The following is a 12,504-nucleotide window of genomic DNA, read 5'->3' on the forward strand; positions in this document are numbered from 1 at the left end:
AACAAAGGCACCTTAGCTATGACAAGAACGTATCCAATTTGTAACATACTTGATGACTCATGCCATTTGTGATTGAGTTGTCCCTTCAATCCCTATAGCAACAGCTAGGATGTGATTGGATATCATTTTCTTAAAGAAGCTTTGACACTTCAGTTGAAAATATGTTATTTTAAATAAGTTATTTACGGAACACTTGCATAAATCAAGCTTTTAGGCTGTTCAAGAGCAGAGATGCAGCTGAATCCATCTTTCCCAGTACAGTCACCTAGCAACCAGCAGTTGATCCTATGAATTGAACTTCCCATTGTGATGATTGCCACAGCTGTCTATATTATTATTAAGGCACGCTGACAATAACCACAAGAAGAAAGAAGCACAATAAATATACTGTAGGGCCTTCTGCTTTTGAGGGGCAGGTTTAATGTTTGTTTGTTTTAAGTCACTTTTAGTCACTAACACAAACATTAAATCCCATTAACAATAAAGAGAATTTCATGTTTGTTTTGACACTGCTTGTTTTACATCATCATTACCAAGCTATACCGAATTCTCTCCTCGATGTTGTAAGATGATAAGAGTGCCCCTCACTTCACACGGGTGTGATTCTTTAGTACAAAGTACAAAGTTCAAGGAAAGGATAACAATTCAAGCATTCAGCAAACACTTACCCAGTGTGACTTACATAGCGCAAGTTTGCATGAGTGCACATGATAAGAGAAGTCTATTGTTGGAAAATTCAGAAATCCTGGCAGCCTGATGGTGGTGAAAGATTCTTAAATTTAAAGCATCTACACAATTATATAACTTCCGTCCGTCCGTCCGTCTGTGAACAGCTAATCTCCGGCACCGGTAACCCGTTAACACCGTTAACACACACTCCCTGGATGCCAACGATGAACCTGGCAACTGCAAGGTTGCCAGTTCAAACCCGGGCTCCCCCAGAGTTACTGTCGAAGTGTCCTTGAGCAAGACACTGAACCCCTAATTGCTCCCAATGTGCTAGTTGGTGCCTTGCATGGTTTCCGCTGCCATCGGTGTATGAATGTGTGTGTGTGAATGGGTGAATGTAATGCACAATCTATGTAAAGCGCCTTGGATAAAGGCGCTATATAAATGCACCATTTACCTTTTATTTTATTTTTTATAGCGCCACCAAGAGGCCGACTTTTGAAAAACACATTTTTTTATATTACTCCTCCAGATTCTGTCCAAAAATCCCGCAAATCGTTACATACTATCTCTATAGTCATGTGTTCAAGATGGATCTGTCCGATATCTCATATTCCATCCTAATTGGCTAACATTTGCTTTCAAAGTTTGCAGGATTGGCCTTTTTGAAACAAAAAACGTGAAATCTTTCACAGACTTTCCTACTAGGCTGAGGAATATATCCCTCCCTTTTCACATTGGCCTGTTATAGCGCCACCAACAGGTGGATTTTTGCTAAACACATTTTTGGAACAAAATGCCTCAAATCATCCAATTAGCCCTTCACTAAGTCCCTCCCCAACCCATTCTTGCCCAATAGGCACGTTAGCAGCGAAGAAAGCTTGACCTGCATAGCAACCGTTGCTAAACTATTTGGATTGGCAATGGACAATCGCTTTTTGGGGACCCTTTTCACATTGGCCTATTATAGCGCCACCAGGAGGCCACAACCTGACCTGGCCTGGTGGAGACCTGTGCCCCGAGGGGCACTTTATCTAGTTAATACTGGAGTTGTAATAACTTTGTCCTAGTTGTTTGATAAGCTATAAGCGATAGAAAGTTATTCTGTTCATGAGACTGATACCCCATGTCAATGAAGGAAAAAAAACTATTTTTAGGTGAGTGACCAGAGAAGAAATCAGGCCTGGCAGAGTGTCTGTTAAGAAATGGAGCATCTCTCTAATGAGGGAACAGATGTCCTTGCCATATGAATGCTGCCACCAAATCGAAAGTCACCATAGATCAGCTATATGCTGGCCAGTTCACAGCTGGCAAAAACTGGGGAAAAACAATATCTTAGAACACGTTGCACTTGACAAATTAATAAATTATACTGATTAAATTGTAACAATAATGCAAGGGCTTCTCAAAGAGTCCTTTCCATCCACTACAAGTACTGACAAAAAGCCAATGGTGTTAGGCTGCTAAGTAACGTCAGTTTGTCTTGGCATATCTGGATGACAGGTTTATATGATACCATTCTTTCACAGAATATCTTTATTTTATCAGTCATAAATACACAATACACAATATTTTGGCTGCTGGCTCTGCAAAGCAATACACTGGGGGCGGTGGTGGCTGGATGGTAACCGCAAGTTTGCCAGTTCGAACCCGGGCTCCCACAGAGTTGGTGTCGAAGTGTCCTTGAGCAAGACACTGAACCCCTAATTGCTCCCGATGTGCTGGTTGGTGCCTTGCATGGTTTCTTCCGCCATCAGTGTATGAATGGGTGAATGTAATGCACACTATCTATGTAAAGCGCCTTGGATAAAGGTGCTATATAAATGCACCATTTTACCATTTACCACAATCATCGTCTTTAAATAGAAAAATAAAAAAGGTTTCCAGGATTAATTTATGGGTCTGGACTCTGTGGTTAGTGTCTGGTCGATTCTAACCAAACACCAGGATTGCACAAGAATTGCACGTTCTGCTTTGATTGCCCAGTTGTCTGACCTTAAAAGACCCATATGGCTCTACAGTACATGTTGAGTGGTGTATTACATCTTCAACAGTTGCTTTTTCATTTTAGAAAGTAGAAAGTGCCTGTCCACCTGAAAATAATGTGCACAAATTCTTAAGATATAAATCTTAACATATTCTTGCCAAAATGTCAATGCTCTCCGTGTTGCTCTCAAGCGTTTCTCTGCCAAGTAAGCTGACATTCCCATTTCCTCTGTTCTCTCACCTTTGCAGGGAGGTGTTTCATAAGACTGAACACATACACTCATTATGGAAATGTACTGTGTATAAAATGCACAAGTCATTTTTATTCACAGCATATGATGAACATCAATTCTAGCATCAATTCTAGACCTCCCCCTATAAATAGGGGGAGGTCAGGGGCGCGCATCGAATCTTTAAAATTAATAAGTAGATTAATGAATTCACATCAAATTTGCAGTGATGTAACTCGTTTTTCAATGTAACAGGGTGCCTCGGTTCATTGCATGCAAAAAGAGAGGCAGCAGACATTCTGGAGAGAAGGCCGCAAACACATTCACGTTGATGTTGTGTGGGAATGTCCGGCATTATAAGTGCTGAATTAGTTTAGTAGCAGGATAAAGTTGTATGCGTCCCGTCCTTTCATTTTCACTAGACATGTTTGGCTAGGGGCTAAAGATTTTAAGGGACCACACCCAGGCAAAATAGGTCTGCAGGAGTCCCTGATAGTCATGTTGCAGGGTCTGGGACCTATGCTGATGAATAGGGTGCAACAGTTAATCGAACTATTAAATCGATGTATTCATTTTTCAAAAATACCTAAAATAGCAGATCTACAGTATAGCCTACAAGCTCGCATGTCGTGAAACGTTGTGAAATTGTGGATGTTATTTTTGCTACCCCCCCTGATAGTTGCAGTCCAACTGATAAACATTATCATGCATTCATTTGGGGGAGATCTGCTGGTAGACCTCCGTCAGACCATTACTAACACTATCCCAAACCCTAACCTAACCTTAATACTTCAGAATACTCATGTTTGAATACTCAATAGACCATATGCACACAGCGATCATCTTTCCACAAGTTAATGGCAGGGTGGAAACTAGCCGCAATTTGCATTTGACCGCCCATACATCTAAACAGACAAAGTCCTATCTAATTGTATTAAATTATGTCAAACTCACCAACATTGCAGCTGTACGAAAAGCTTGAATGATGCTCTTTCTATCTGCAAAGTGGTTGTTTCATAAAAATCCACCATAGACATGTCATGAGCTATTTTATGTCAAGAAATTCCTTGCAGGTGATTTTTAGTTTGTTTGGATGTATGGGCGGTCATTGGCAAATTGTGGCTAGTTTCCACCCTGCCATTAACTTATGGAAAGATGACCACCGTGTGCATATGGTCTATTGAGTATTCAAACATGAGTATTCTGAACATTTTGAGCATCTCAGAACATCTGTAGCTCCAACGGTTTGAATGATAGAGGCATGTTTTAAGTAGCGGTTATTTTTAAAAGGGCGTGGTCATTTCCAGGTATTTCGCCCCGGATAGAGCATTTTTCACAGTTCCTAAATTGTTCGCAGCGGTCAAATTAGCCAAGAACAGTTGAGATATTCTCCGCTAAATGAAGTGCATACATATCTTAGCCAGGTCCTGGAGTATAACCACACAGGAAGCCACGGGTGATTTTTAACCTGCAGCATGGATTAGTTGTAACCCGCCACGCATGTCGGGAGCCACGGGTGACGCAGGTCTGACTAGTGGGATGTCTGACTTATCGACAGTCCCGTACACTGCACGGACTATGTTATAGGGACAGATATACCTAGAGTATTGTGAAAGTGAGGCTGAGTCCTATCATAAAGCAGAGTATGATGCTCTGTGCATTAGGTGAGCTCATATATGAGCCTTTGCCCTCACGGCTGTTGAATTCATTGACCACAAATCAAAAAGTGTTTTAAGTGCTCTGCTGTGCAAAACATGCAGGTGCATAAAGAATGATCCCCTGGCATGTTATCGGCATGGTCTGGTTTGTCAATTTGTTGCTCTAACAATAATGAAAGAGATAGCATGACATGATCCTCCTGTCCACACAAAGAAGTTTGAGATGAATGAAGTTGGCAGTTTAATCGTTGCTATTGTCTTCACAATGAATACTGTCTGGGTGGATTCTGTGATGAAGAACGATGTGACAATGAATATGCAATGCCACTTGCACACATATTGCTTGACATCATCACCATCATCTTCATCACACTTTCTTTGCAGCTGTCTTCATGGCTTTCATACAGGTCCAAAGGATTTTGAGAGTTCTTACATACCTGACAGGATTGAATATGATGGGGGGTTTTTTTCTCCAACATTGACAGTAGAAGTAAACCGCACAAGCACAAGGCCTAATTAGAATAATTCTGCAGCTGGTCTAATAAGAATAATTTCCAGTGGGAATATGGAGGCCATTATACCAGCATAATTGTCTTTTATTTTTAGTGAGGTAGATCGAGGGATCTCTATACATTCCATTGTAGGCCACACAGCATCAAAGAGAGGAGAGATCACCGTATTGAGCATAGAATAAGTGTTGTGATACAAATGAAAACATACGCAATAAATTAAATAAAACTACATTTGTTTTACAGACCAAAACTGGACAATAGTGTGTGAGTCACCACAATAAAAGTTGCATGCACTTAATGTCATACCTGATGGGTCCATTCCACCTCCACCTTGAAAGTGTGAGAGAGAAAGCTCTCTATAACCTGACGTGTCATTGCTGAAAAGAACAGATTTTCAAGCGACGAAACGTCAAAAAGTCAAATCAGTTCTTTTCAGCAACGTCACCATCGCAAAACCACAAGCCTAAAACATGCAAGTCTAAAACAAAACGATGTAGCTGCTGAATCTATGGCCATTCTTCCCCGGTCTCGTTGGGTGAGCTTTGAGCATCATGTCTCCCCTCTCTGGGGATTCACACTGTTCAGTCCATCATGTGGACACGAGAGGCTTATGGAATGACAAAATGTGAAAGAGTTTGCTGACTTTTCTTTTTTGGATTAGCACAACGTTTTAGACTTTTCTATTATAGATTATCCTGATTTATGAAGTGTAAAACAGTGGTTCTCAAAGCATTTTAATTTCATGGACCCACATTTTGGTATACATAAGGCCATGGACCCCCATAAATCTGTTTTAAAAAATGTGGTTCCATTTGTACACTCTCTGAGTTACAGACCTGTAAGGGTCCATTTCCTACTATTAATGATTTAGCATGGGGACCCACTGGAACCCCCTCGAGGACCCACTTTCAGAACCAAAGTTGGTAATGAGAACAGTAATGACAGAGGTTGCCAAATTTGAATGAAGTTAAAGGGACAGTGAACAATAATGTCAACATTGTTGAAACATAGTTCTCAGAGGCTTGGAAACAAACATTTGAGACATTAATAGCAACTGAGCAATATTCTGTTTGTCTCTGAAATGCTGCCAAAGTTAAATCCGTTAATGTGTCACAGCCACAACCATGCCCCAGTATCGTCCCTTGTGTGTCTGTGTTTCCCCTCTCCTTTTATGTAGGCCTGTGTGTTTTGTGTGTGTGTGTGTGTGTGTGTGTGTGTGTGTGTGTGTGTGTGTGTGTGTGTGTGTGTGTGTGTGTGTGTGTTCCTGACCTGCTGTTCACTCCTATACACTAGAGTACCTGCCTTCAATCTGCTCATCACCTCCCTCCCTGCAGCCAAAACACCTGGCAGGCTGGCACCCATCAGTTCATCGCAGTGTGTTGTGGGTTCGAGTCCCGATGCTGACGAACTTTGTGTCTTCCCCCCATCTCTCTTCCCGTTTCCTGTCAAGCTACCGTATATCTATCAATAAAAAGGCAAAAAGCCCCAAAAAATATCTTAAAAAAATATTGTATATAAAATAAATAATAAAATATGTATATTATTCAAACAAAATATAGCCGATCTACAAGCTTGTAAATCGACTATTTTTGAATTTCAAAGTATGAAATAGGATTAATTGGTTAAACTGATTGTGATGTTAAATTAACTCGATTTGCTGGGGACCCCTTTGGAACCAACTCAAGGACCCCTGGGGGTCCCCGGACCCCATTTTGAGAAGCACTGGTCTACACAGCCCTTCATCCACCCCTTTCTCTCTGTTCAACAACACACAGAGGCTGCATGGGACACTTTCTTCAGGCTTGGTTAGTTTGGAATATCTTTTGGAGGGGGAATGTAATTAATGCTAGCGCTTAATATTATTGGGACAGTAGATAATAACACAGCAGAGTTTTCAAAGAGTCTACTGTGTTATTATAAATTCGGTCCTGTTCTCATAACATACGATTAGATTTTAAGACATGGCTTGCATAGAGAGCTATACTGTATCTGTCCCTCAGACGAGATCCATACAACCTTTGTGCACAGATCATTGGCAGGGGACAATTGGGAGTATGCTTACAGTACGCACACACACACACACACACACACACACACACACACACACACACACACACACACACACACACACACACACACACACACACACACACACACACACACACACACACACACACACACACACACACACACACACACACACACACACACACACACACACACTCTTCTTCTGGCAGTCCACGGTGTCGAAGATGACGTAGCTTCCTTATGCTGTGGTGAGTTTGGCAGTGATCATCTTTTCTGTCGACGATGCCACCGTAGATGACTATCAAGTCCTATTCTGGAACCACATATCTTGCCACAATTGTGAGGACAAGGGAGGTCTGGAACAGGAGGCTGAGGTGGTATTGGATCAGCATGGTGTCTTTGCTGGCGTCGCACCATCCTCTGTTGGGTACATTTCTCCTCGAGGTGTTTGACCCCATCATGACATACAGAACGCCAGAGTGGCCGATTTGCTGCGGCTGACTCCAGGTCATTGGGGTTGATGTTGCACCTCTTTAGGGTGAGTTTCAGCTGGTCTTTGTACCACAGTGTTGGACCACCAGTCTTCCTGCTGGCTGACAAGAGCTGCCCATAAAGGACCTGATGAGGCAAGCGGCAGCCAGGCATCCGGATGACGTGGTCGACCCACCAGAGTTGCCTCAATGCTGATGGAGTCAGCATCGAGGGGGGCACTGTGGGGGACGCCAAGGATGCGTTGGAGGCATCTGATGTGAAACGCCTCAAGGCGTCTGATATGGCGACAGTAGACAGTCCAGGCTTATCCCCCATAGAGCAGAGTGGACACACACACTGCTCTGTAGACTGCCACTTTTGTTGGGGTTCTCAAGTGTTCTCTATATTCTGAGCATGTATTTTCTTCAGCTGAGAAGGTGAATCATACAAAAATAATACAAGCCTATAGGTCCCAATGTCTCAAAAGGGCATTTTGTGTTTTGACACTTAGAGGAGAGTCGGTATATGGAGCACCTCTCACTCCTACAGTACGTGGTGGTACTGTTGCCCTTGAGCCTAAGGTCTCCATATTCAGCCCATGTCTTTTCTTTTTTTTTTTTTTATGTATTTTTATTGAGGCTCTGAGATTTCACAACTGTTCAATCACAATTCAATGTATATAGAACCACACATTTTTCTTTTTTCAACATAACATACGACATTACAATGCACAGACAAAAAACAAACAAACACACAAAAAAAAAAGACAAAACGAGTACACCACAGTCTTGACATGATTACATTACAGGTCACCAGAGTCTTTGTTATTCACTACCGTTCAATAAGGTACATTGAAGCACAGTCTAGAAGGGTCCACTGTATCTAAGACTGGTTCCCATACCTTTGTGAACCCTTCCATGTTATCACGGAGGAGATAAGTCAGTTTCTCCAGAGGAACCACAGTCATTACCTCCTTGTACCAATCATCCAGTGTAGGAACGTCTCTATGAATCCAAAGCTTGAGTATAGTCTTCCTCGCTATGTATAAGAGTATTTTAACCAATTTGGCGTCGTGTCTGGTCCTTGCACTGGATACCTTAGCTGCTAGTACACACTGGAGAGGTGACAAGTTCAAATTATATCCAAGCAAGGTGTCCAGCTCATTCTTCACCTCATTCCAAAACACCTGTATCTTTGTACATTTCCAAAGCATATGTGCATATGTACCAACTTCTGTGTCACATTTATTACAGTTAGGAGAGCTGAGACCAAGCTTGCTTCTCAGTAGAGGTGTATAATGGAGTCTGTGTAAAATTTTGAATTGTCTTTCTCTATTTATCATTATTGCAACTCAAAATAGTAAGTGTATTTCCTATAATTGTTGTCCAAGTATTGTCTTCTATCTGACACGCAAGTCAATCTGCCACTGCCTTCGAATATGATCAGTGGAGTGGTTTGAACTTATATCAAAACATTCATACAGATAGGAAATAAATCTTTCTGGCACAGGTCGTGTAAGAATATTTTCTAAGAAGGATGTCCTATAGGCTTAGGGGCTTGCATGTTCTTTGTTACATAATGACGGATTTGTAAAAATCTATAGAAATGTGACTGTTGTAATGAATATGTATTCCTTAGTTTCTCAAATGACTCCATTGTGCCTCTGTTATATAGTTTAGCAAGCTGGTCCAGTCCCTTATCATGCCAAACCCTGAATACTGGGTCCTGATATGAGGGAAGAAAATCTGGGTTCTTCCATATAGGAGCCAAAGGTGAAAAATGTTTTTTTTAAGTTTAAAATAGCCCATGTCTTTTCTAAATGAGTTGTGGTTGGTGTCATCGGTCAGTGTGGGGGGGAAATCATTTGCAGAACATGAGAGAAAACCCACCAAAATAGTATGAGTGAATATATTATTACTCAAGCTACAGCATCTCCCAGAAACCCTTTGATTATTGATGTTTGCAGAGCTGATTATGTCATCAGTGAATACAATATTGCAATGATCTGTAACACAGCTGAATTATACAGTAAATTCCCCCAGCACATTCCCATAGCAAACTAGAAGAAGTGCTCCTCAAAGCATATAGGTCTCCACCAGAGGTAATTGTGGGCCAGCAGATCCATCTTGATCACATGACTAATTGACTATAGAGATTATGTGTACTGATTTGCATGATGTTTGAAACATATGCAACTCTGCCTCCTGTTGGCGCTATAATAGGGCACTTTCAAAATGGTGGCATTTGTTCCTCAGCGTAATCAATGCGTTTCACCGCAATCAGACTGCACTCAATATTTGAGGCATTTTGTTCGGGCCACTCCTGCAAACTTTAGATGCCGATCTTAGCCAATCAGGATCGAATATTAAAAATCAAGCAGATCCGTCTTCATCACATGATTATAGATGTGGTGACATCTGGAGAGACAGAGGACAGCCTGGAGAGACGGCAACCTGGGGTGGAGAGGGTTGGCAGCCCAAACCACTCTGTGCTGTAGAGAGGCTGTAACTCGAATTGTACCGAAGGATTCTGCACTTATGGTCAGACGAAGGAGGAGTGAGGCCCGGAGGCAACCCAAAGCGCCTGGAGCCTCCTAGTGTCACGAACATCTCATCAGCCATCTTCCCCACTGACTGTCTCTATGCGCCCAAGAAGAGCATAGCATGTCACTTGGACACAGACCAGGTCTGGTCAGTCTTGGTCGGGTTCCCTGGAGGAGGGTGTCTGTTGCAAGACCTGAAACACCCAAAGATTCCAGGAAATAACACTGATGATGTGTCCAAGTGTATGCATCAGTAGATGTATTGTTTAACATAGAGATCATGTGTACCGATTTGCGTGAGTAATATATTTAAAACAATGTTTTTACACAAGTCACCCTCCTGTCCTGGTGGTGCTATAAAAGGCACACACGCACACACACACGTGCATATGGACGGACGGACAGAGTGCAAAACATAGTCTCTGTCTGCCTCGCCTTCGGCCTGCTGGAGACAATAACATAATAACACAATAATCTAACAATAACGGACAGTGTGTGACCCAAGGCATGCTGGAAAGAATGTCCCTCCAGTCCACCCCCTGGGATACTATAATATACACACTAACACTGTACATTGAACATTCTCACCGTCATCAGTACACAAAAAATCACAAACATATCAGAGTTTGTGTATACAGAATAAAGGCTGTTTTGTGCTTTGGAGGAGGAGAAGAAAAACACTGTATCCATGACAACTGGGAACTCATGATGATCTGTATTTAACTTCAGTGACGTAAAATGTTACTGAAGCCCGAATATACTTTTAGTTTAGCAGAATAGACACTTACTCACGTCCACTTTTGTGTTGTGCAGATGTACTGTTATATTTAAAATGACACAGTTGAGCATGTCATGTGATGCCACAGCATGCCATTGTGCATAAACAAAGTGCTTGTAAAACAATAAATAGTTGTTTCAGTCTTTCCTTAGCAGACAAGATCAAAAAGGCAATTTTTATAGCCTGCATCACTTTTTTTAAGGCTGGCATTTTTAGATGTTTTTGTATCACAATGAGTAAAACATTCTGATGATGCTGAATGGGTTGTATAACCAACCACACAACAGAGTGTGATGCAATCAAAATGATCATAAAAACTAATTTTCCTTTTTGACAGCGATCAAACTAGTTCCAGTCAACACGATTAGTTATTGGCACTAAACATATGGATCAAGATCTTTCTCACACTTTTATGTGCAGACTGCAGAGTGGGCAATTCTGTGACTAGCCTTACATTTATTTGATCTTCTTTGAATGTCTTCCTCAGGCGAGCCCTCCATTGTCACTTCCAGTCATCCCGGTTCTCCATACATGTATAGTCATAGTCATAGTCATAGTTGAATGGAATCTGAAAGATCAGACAGATAGCCTACATCTTGATCATATGATTCCAGAGATAATGTGTAACATTTTGTGTGAGTTTTGGACAAAATCTGTAGTAACAAAAGGTGTGCTTTGAAGAAAACAAAATGGTGTCGTGCGGAAATGGACCTGGCCTAAATGGAGAGTTGCGTCATGATCCAAGGAAACGAGTTATTGTTCGACTTACGGTTCTACAGTTATAAGCCAACATGTGAAGGGCCCTGGTAGCATGAGGCCAATTTGAAACCATGAGACCAACTATTCTGTGGTGTGATGAACTGAGAATGTTATCACTGTTTCACATACACAAACTGGGAAACTGCAAATATACCGGTACTAGATAGATTATTCAAACCAAGATTTTCAAAACAGTCATACCAGACAATTGTTGAATAGAGGAAAGAAGCGCTGCCGTGGTCCTTTGTAGTTGTGAACTGGCGAGGGTTCAAACATGAAAAGATAAAAAAGGGGTCCAAGGCACTCCAGTCAAGTGAAAAAAAGCCTTTATTTGTATGGCATTGCAAAGATCATTAAAATGGACCAACGCGTTTCGACTACAAGCCTCGTCAGGGTCCCATGACAAGTTGCTTTTCCTTAAAGCATGGTTGGTTAGTTTGTTGGATTCTCCAAAAGACATGCAATTTTTCTGTTGTTAAACACATATCTGTCCAGTACTATAATGGATATGAATGACAATGTTCAGAATGCCAAGTAATTCACCAGGCAGACAGACTAGGTTCCAGACTGCATTGATGTCTCCCCAAGCTGGACCCAGGAACCTGACTGCCAATGTTCACTAATCATATGTTTATGACAGCAGTACACCCTCACAATTGCTGGCTTTTTCTCATCTCACTGGTGTGCACATGTAGAATGGACCCTGTCTTTAAAGGCTGAGAGTACTGTATACTGAACCTCTGGTTTTGACATCTAATGTCAGTCACGTTGTCAGACTAGAGCTCGTTCAGCGAGGGAGAGGGAGAGAGGAGGGAGAGAGAGAGATGGAGAAGTGTTCTATCTATTTTATTGAGTTGAAGTTGTTTGTCTG

Source organism: Electrona antarctica, assembly GCF_951216825.1.
Source record: "Electrona antarctica genome assembly, chromosome: 9".
In the NCBI taxonomy this organism is placed as follows: Eukaryota; Metazoa; Chordata; class Actinopteri; order Myctophiformes; family Myctophidae; genus Electrona; species Electrona antarctica.